This window comes from Manis pentadactyla, chromosome 13, assembly GCF_030020395.1.
Source record: "Manis pentadactyla isolate mManPen7 chromosome 13, mManPen7.hap1, whole genome shotgun sequence".
Taxonomy (NCBI): Eukaryota; Metazoa; Chordata; class Mammalia; order Pholidota; family Manidae; genus Manis; species Manis pentadactyla.
In genome coordinates, this window is record NC_080031.1 from 70,992,962 (window position 1) to 71,002,008 (window position 9,047).

A 9,047-nucleotide genomic window follows, 5' to 3' on the forward strand; every position below is an offset into this window, starting at 1 on the left:
TTAACTAGAGGTCTTAGATAATTTTAAAGTTTACTTTGAAAGCACCAATCATTAACATTTTTGCATTTTATTCACAAACACTGATACAATTTGTTTATGTTAAAACAAATATTTTCTTAAAAATGAATGTGTATTAAAGTACTGATAAAGTAGGCTTTATTCCAGTATGTTCATTAAACAGACTATTTCCATAGTATCTAAGTCTACTTTTCAGTGATCTGTTCCATCCTTGCTACCAGATACTTTTTCAAATTATCAGAATTATTTTTTCAAAGAGAGGAATAATCAAATTCCAACCCGTACATCTTATAAATGTTTTACATCTAACACACACAACTTTACAGTTCATGCAATAGGCAGTGTCTAAAAAATCAGTTACTAAATCTCAAAAACATTTAAATGTCTATTTAAACACAGTGTCTTCTGAATTTTTTGTGTGTAAGGAAAGTAATCTGTAAACATCTTTACCTTTAGTTCATGCTTCATCATTTGCTGTGGTCATTGTGAAAGAACTGGGTATGACTTTATAACCATTTGTGAAGTGGTCCATCTTTGCAAAAATATTACATTACATGGGTAAAGAACAAGTCTTAGAATTACCATGTGGTACAAATTTATGAAATCAATTTCTGTATTTAAAAAGACTACTGAACAGTCCAAACTGCTGTCGCTGAATATTCTAAATACGAGCCAACAGGACTACACTAAAAATGTCCAAAAATAAGGCCTCTGAAATAAACATTTCCATTCTTTAAAAAAAGACATAATAAATGTACATCACATGGTCAGTGTACATATAAAAGTCCTCAGTTTAAACCATTCTGGATGACGTATCTGAAGTAAAATGACCGAGGTTTTCTTCTGTCGTCGACCTCTATTGTTTTTAGGGCATTTTCTTGTTATGCACATGACAATTGCTACTATAATGGTGATCTGTACAGCTCCAATAATAGCTGCAATAAGAACATGAGTGAGCTTTTGCCTACTTGGCACTACATAGGGAATACTAAAGTCTGTCTTTTCACAGTGCTGTCCAGTATAGCCAGATTCACACCTACAAGAAGCCTTCTGAGTAGAATAGATGAATTCACATTTTCCATGGATGCAGTAACCATTGAGGTTTTCAAGACAAGGCATGTGGTTTCCAATATAAACATCTTCTCTTTGATCACTAGCATCTTTTACATCTGGTCGATACTGTAATCCATCATCTTTCTTTCCCAACAAACTAGTGTCGTCTGTGTCTGTGCAATGACCAAGATGACTTATATCAATCTGTTCTTGCTTTATACAAGATGCTTCTCGAACAAAACAGGGATTGTTATAGGAACTCCCATCAGAAGCACACACAGGATTAAAACTGTATCCACTGCAATCTGTATTACATACACACCCAACATTCTCTGCATCTTCTTCACACTCAGCTTTGTATTTGCAAGGTCCACACTTGGAGTGTTGTCTGTGAACTTCTGCCCCTGACGCTTCCTCTTCTCCTTCTCCAGAGCCAGAGCCGTTATCGGAGTAGCATGGTCCTCTTGCTACTACTGTTATCTCTTTCTGGTGCTTACAAGCAGCCCTTCTGAGAAAACACTCATTTTGATAAGTGTCCCCATTTGATCCACAGACGGGAATGTAATTGTATGGCACTGAAACTGACATGCACATTTCAAACCATCTCCATCTTCTTTACAGACTCCTCCGTATTTACATGATGATTCATCACAAACTCTTACATCAGACTCCCTCACATTTAATTCTGAGCAGTTGATGCTCTTGCCTTTGCCGCCGGGACAGTCCCCGCCGCTGCCGCTGCCGCCACCCGCGGGCTGGTTGGACGCGCGGCTCCCGGACAGAGAGAGGGGCGAAGAGCAGAAGCACCGACGTATAGCAGCAGAAGGCGAACCGGGCGCGGCAGGCAGCCGAAACGGCGCCTCAGCGGCCGCGGCGCCCATAGCTGCGCCCCTGGACGGCGGGAAGAGCCGGGAGCCGCAGGCCCGGGGCATCCAGCCCCGCGCCGGGAGCCGCACCGCCGACTCGGCCGCCTCCTAGCAGCCGCGCCGCTGCGCCCGGGAGCAGCCCAGCAGCATCCCCTCCCCGCCCGCAGCGCCCGCCGCGCTCGGGACGGAGTCGGAAGGTCCGGGCGCGAGCGAGGCTCTGCATCATCCTTAATCAAGGGCAGGGGACAAGTCTTGGGAAGGGTAAGCCACTTCTGCAAGGGCTAGAGAGATCAGTAAGATCTGAAGGGTCCAGATTCTCAAGTGTTTCACCCAGATGTCCCCATTCCAAGTCTCAGGATCCCATCCTGAATGGCATACATGATAGAGTTGAGAGTTCAGCTTCTGTTCTCTGGACTTCTGCTGTTCTTGTAATTCAGTGTTGGGCTTGATCTTTTTTCTGCCCTTTTGCTTCAAAGGTAAAAAGCCCTTTATTTGTTTTCAGGGACAAATGCTGACTTTTATGATGAGCTTTAAATTTGAGATTAATCTCCTTCAGTGTGTCATTGAATTTCTGCAGAGCATCAATAGTAGCCAGGAAAAGTTATCTGATTCTGTAGTTCTTACTTACATTTATGGTTGAAAGTCCCCATAAACTTCTCGAATACCCAAGACACTGCACCAGCCTGTGCTTTCTGACACACTGATGTCTCACCCCAGTTTACCCCAGGTACAAGTTCTAGTAATTGCACCACTACCACAGGCCAGGAATGATAAATATTCCAGCTACCACCAGTGATCTTTGTTATCAGCTCTCCAAAATCCCATTCTATAATTTGCTTCCTAGGACCACTTGCAGTGCCAGCTGTCTAATTCTGATTCCCAGGGACACAGACTTGAGACAGAGCTGCGCAGCAGGAGGATGTTGGGAATGCTCAGTAGCTGTGAGGGAATGAGAGCAGCATGACTGGGCTGGAAGAGACATTGAACTGTGTAGTGCAGTCACAACAGGCTAAGGACACCCTAGGTCGCTGGGGACCAGTGGCGGTCTTTCAGCATCATCTCAAATTAATGCAAGGGGGCTGAGCCCTTGTATCTTCGCATTGATCCATAGCAGAGGCAAGTTTTTTTTTTTCAGTTGAAGCATTTGTTGTCAGTCAGCTCCCTGAACCTGAGGATAATTCTTGTGAGTGTCTCAGCTGTAAGCCATCTGCAGCCAGCACGCCCATGAACTTTGAGAATAAAGCTGCCGCGTCTCAGCCTTGACCTTGACAGTGCAATCTGGGTAGCAGGGCACAGGAACCCCTCCAATCTCCTACATACGAATACAGTTCATGAGCAGTATCGCCCCACTTTACTTTTATTCCCCACAAAGAACAAATCAAATGTGAAATTATGTAGTGATATGCCTTTGAAAGAACCTTAAAATAACATCCAGGTGAACGTTCTTGGTTTTCAGCTGAAGAATCAGAGGTGCAGGTAAGTCAAGTGGCTTGCTCAGGGGAACAGAAGAGGCAGGTGCTGGGCTTAGAGTTTGGGTCCTCTGCCTTCAGCTCAGTATTTTTTCACTGTTACAATCTGTCACGTCTAGAGAACTACAGCATAATAGGCCGTTTCTCATAGTTGAAAGTCACAGAATCTGGTGTCCACTGCAACATGCTGTGGATGCCACCCCATCATTACCGTGCACCTCCAAGGCAGTGTCTTCTTTCCTCTTAATTTTCTAGAAGCATTGTTACTTTCTCTAGGACCAGGATATTAAATAGATTAAGGTTTTAACCTCCAGAAGGAATGTGATATTCATTTATAATGTACTCTTATTGTTGGAAATTTTTTTACGTAGTCTTTTTTTTTTTTTGCATAATTTAACAAACAAGGATTGCCTTGGTAAAAGTGAAGGCTCAACAGCAAATGATCTGAATTCTGTTTTTTGAAAACATATTCTTCTTAGGCTATCTCCAAGATGGAAAATAATCATGCTCCTCCCATAGCGTTACCTTTGTTTCAATTGAAAGGCTGTTTGGAGTCATCCTTCTCTGAAGAGGGAGTTTTCCCATGAACTGGGAAAAACTTTAGATCTTTAGCTTCTCTGCTTATTATTCCTCTTATTAGTTTGGCCTTTTCTAAAAGAATTCTCTCTGAAACACTTTCTGCTCCTGGGCTGAAGTGTTTCCAGAAAGAAATTGTTTTTCAATTTGACATTTAAGTTCAGTAGCCTTTCACTGTGCATTTATAATGTGCTAAGTACAGTGCTACATGTCAGGATACAAAAATGTTCAAGATACAGTATCATCTCTAAAGGAACTTGGTTTAATTGGCATGAGATAAAGGCTGAAAAACATAATTACATTATTCAGTAATGTGTGTTAAAAGGGCTGTTGGTTTCCAGAGTAAGTTGAGGAATAGCTTTGATGTTACTGAGACATTGGACAAAAAGCCATGGTATTGTTTTCAGAAAGCTGCAGTTAATACTGTATGTGTATGGAGTCTGTGGAACAGTCACTAGCTCTCCTAATTGGCATGCTAAGCAGGAATGATTTATAATCATGTGGACTATGAAGGAAAGAAATACAGAAGGTGAAGTTCTGTGCAATGCCATGAGAATCTGGGAACAGAGGGTTACAAAATACAGGCTCATTTGGTACTTGTCTTTCTCCACCTGGGTTGTTTCACTGAGCATAATACCCTCTAGATCCATCCATGTTGTTGCAAATGGTAGGATTTGTTTTCTTCTATTGGCTGAATAATATTCCATCTAGTAACCACAATGTTGCTCATGTAATTGTATATTAATGATACCAAAAAAAAAAAAGTACAGGTTCATGGCAGAGATTAGCTTTTTGCTGTGGGGAGACACAAATTGAGTAAGTAACACCTGCTTTAGATGGTAATTCGCTGGAACTTTGGGAATGCTCTAAAAGTGAGAAGTAAAGCCTGGGAAGGAAGGATAAACTTACTCATGTTAGTGTTTTGCTTGAGTTCAGCCCCTGCTCCGTTTAATTCTGACACTTTCCTAGAACTTATGTTATATAACATCACCTAAATTGCCTTCGGATATTGGAGTAAATGGTAATGTCTTGTTAAAATTATTACTATTGTGTATTCAGTGTGCATTTCTGTAGGAACTGCTTTTAGTTAGAATAGGGTTTCAGTTTCACCATCAAGTAGACCTGTAAAATCCTCCTATTATAGTATTTACTTTACGTTTGGATTAGTATCAAAAGTCAATGCCACTTCCGAGGAAACCCTGAAAGGTAACATTTTGTATTTTAAAACAAATTAGTTTTTTAGAATGTATTATCCATAGCAAACTGTATATGGAGTTATGTTCCCTTTGATCAGAACAGGTAACTTACTGTGGCATATTTTCTTAGAGAGAATGTAGAGGAGGAAAGAAAGGTGAGAGAGAGGTAGCAGGTGTCTTTATCTCTCACTAGGCACCTGGCTTCTTGCTTTTCAGACTCACCTTCATTTTTTTCCTTTTTCCCAATTTTTTTATTTTGAACAATTCTAAATAAATTGAATACTTTCTTCTGCTCAAATTCCAAGTTAACATTTTGAACATTCACTTTATACACACACACATATAGCTTTCCTCTGCTCTGCCTCTCATTCATTTTCTCACAGTATCACTGTGAATTCAGGCTTTTAAAAAAACTTCAATATGTTATTGTGGGGAAAATGGAAGTTCCTATGGTCAGGATCCTCACCTGACTGTAAACTACCTGATGATGTAATTGGCCTACTGCTAGGCTATTGCTTCCACACCCTAGACAATGAGCTATTATTTACTGAGTCACTACCCAGTGCTCTTGGTGGAGGCAGAGATGGAGGTGGATATGGACCTGCAGACTGCTGGATACAGATGTGATTCTAGTGCTCAACCTACCACCATGAGAATAAAGCTGGGTATAAACCCTTTAACCCCAAGTATGTTCCATTGTCATTTATCGGTCTCACCAAACCATAGTGAACTTGACTGAGGCTGAAACCCTCAGGCAAGACAGTTACCCATTACTATCATTTAAAAAATCTATTTTCTTATTGAATTATCATTGATATGCAATATTATATTGGTTTCAAGTATAGAACACAGTGATTTAACAGTTACCCACATTATTAAATACTCAGCCAAACTAGTGCAGTTACTATCTGTTAACAGAGAAAGATGTTACAAAACTATTGACTATATCTTCCGTGCTGTGACCAACTTATATTATGATTGAGAGTTTGGTGCCTCTCTATCCCCCTCATCACCCCACCTACCTCAACACCTCCCCTATGGTAACCATGAGTCACTTCTCAGTGTCTGTGAGTCTACTACTGTTTTGATCTTTTTTTTGTTTTGTTTTTAGATTCCCCATATAAGTGAAATCATGCAGTATTTGTCTTTCTGCACCTGGCTTATTTCACTTAGTATAATGTCGTCTAGGTCCATCCATGTTGTCACAAATGGCAGAATTTCTTTACTTTTTATGAGTGAATAATATTCCATTGTGTATATGTACCACCTCTTTTTCATCCATTCTTCTATTGGTGGGCACTTTGGTTGCTTCCATACCAATTGCAAATAATGTGGCAATAAACATAGAAGTGCATGTATCTTCTTGAATCAGAGATTTTATTTTATTTGGGGAAATTCCTAGAGGTGGAGTTACTGGGTCAAATAGTATTTCTATTTCTAGATCCATACTGCTTTCCACAGTAGCTGCACCAGTTTACATCAGAAGGTTCCCTTTTTGCCACATCCTCACCAACACTTGTTTCTTGTCTTTTGGATAGTGGCTATTCTAACTGGCGTGGGGTGATTTTTCATTGTGGTTTTGATTTTCATTTCTCTGATGATTAGCAATATGGAGCATCTTTTCTTGTGCCTGTTGGCCCTCTCTACAGTCTTTGGAAAAATGTTTGTTCCTCTGCCCATTTTTTAATTGGTAGTTTTTTGTTTTGGTGTAGAGGCATTAGTTCTTTTTATAGAACAGAAAAAATACATCTCATGTTTTGAATAAATAATCTATTTTTGGAGGATTTTGATGAATTGATACTGCCACTAAGTCAACACCTTAAATAGTCGGTTTTTCTTGTTCTGTTTACTTTGGGTAATTCCTTTAACCGTCCTAAGGTCTGATGCTAAGGAGATTTGATTAAGTACCTAAAAGAATTCCAAATGTTTAGAAATATGAAACTTATCCAATATTCTTCTAGTACTTTTATTGATTATCAAAGTTGTAATGGTCTGTGTTGTAAACCTTCAAAATTTGCTGAGTTGGTCCAATTTCTTGACTCAAGCAAATTATATGAGCAGATTTAAGAAAATCCAATCCAGGGATTCTCTGTAAATGTGACAGCAACACAGACAACTTGATATAAGTTCCCTGATGACATTTATCTTTTGTTTCAGAACAAAAGATAATCCTATAGATCTATTTCTGCAGATTGGATTTTTGTTTGAGTTTTGGGAAGAGACAGTTTCAACTCCTTTGAGTAGTTGAGAAATAGACAGAAATGCATAGTTTACTCTGAAAATGTGCAAGTTCCAATTTGCCAAAATAAAATGTCTGGAGCATACCTGAGAGGTTTCCACATGTCCTAAAGATGCTGTTTGCCTTCTCACATTATGCATTTACCAAATGATCAAGGGTGCCATTTGAATAATATAGCAGGCACCCCCATTTGGGTATGGAAAGCTCTGGGAATGTAAACTAAGAAAACAAAAACAACACCTCTTCCTATAGAGTATTTTATATAGATAGGTACTATTACAAGATAGAAGTCAGTTTTAAAAAAAAAAAATCACATAAAACCCAAGATGATGATGAAGAAAAGTTAAAAGATTTTTAGAAACAAAAAAGGTATACTTTACTTACTTATTTTTTTTGTAATAACCACCATTTCTTGAACACTAATTTTATTACACACATCATTTGTGTTATTATAAAAGTCTTACAAGTTATCATTCTATTCTTTTTTTTATTTTGGTATCATTAATATACAATCACATGAGCAACATTGTGGTTACTAGATTCTCCCCATTATCAAGTCCCCACCACATACTCCATTAGAGTCACTATCCATCAGCGTAGTAAGATGCTAAAAGGTATACTTTAAATACAAATATCCAGTAACCTCACTTCTTTGATCCTGTAGACCAGTTGTCAAGCTGAGTTAGAGTTTTAAAACCATATGAACATTATTTTTCAAAGCTGATTAGAAATTAATGACTCAATCAGCTCTCCTAAAAATAATTGGATTTAATTATGGGAGGGTGTTGTCAGAGCCACCTGCCTTTGCTCAGTTGTATCCTGTGTTTTATGACATTGACTTCAACCCCCTTTTAAACTTTCTTATCCTTCCTTTGTGTTTCATCCTAGAACATTCCAAAGCACCCAACCTGGCCAAGCAACATTCTATTAGTAGAATGTAGAGCTCAACTTTAAGCAGTAATGAAAGCCTCTCAAATTGCTCCAGAAACCTCCTGTTCCTTGGCACTACTGGACATTCCTTGTTCTTCCCTGGCATCTGACTCTCTTGGCTCTGACAATTCATTTTATTTTATTTTATTTTATTTTATTTTTTTTTTAAATAATTATTTTTTATTGAAGGGTAGTTGATGCACAGTATTACATTACATTAGTTTCAAGTGTACAACACAGTGGTAGAACATTTATATACATAATTTGAGGTTCCAGCTATCACCCTACCAAGCTGTTACAATATCTTGACTATATTCCTTATGCTATACATTACATCCCGGTTACTTATTTATTTTACCATTGGAAGTCTGTCTTTTTTTTTTTTTTGTGAGGGCATCTCTCATATTTATTGATCAAATGGTTGTTAACGACAATAAAATTCTGTATAGGGGAGTCAATGCTCAATGCACAATCATTAATCCACCCCAAGCCTAATTTTCGTCAGTCTCCAATCTTCTGAGGCATAACAAACAAGTTCTTACCTGTAGAACAAATTCTTACATAATGAATAAGTTACATGGTGAACAGTACAAGGGCAGTCATCACAGAAACTTTTGGTTTTGCTCATGCATTATGAACTCTAAACAGTCAGTTCAAATATGAATACTCATTTGGTTTTTATACTTGATTTATATGTGGA

At 38.7% G+C, this 9,047-nt stretch overlaps 1 pseudogene; it reads right to left on the reverse strand.

The window, feature by feature from the left end:
- Positions 1–796: 796 nt before the first annotated feature.
- LOC118921404 (tomoregulin-1-like) lies at positions 797–2,096 on the reverse strand (annotated as a pseudogene).
- Positions 2,097–9,047: the final 6,951 nt, after the last annotated feature.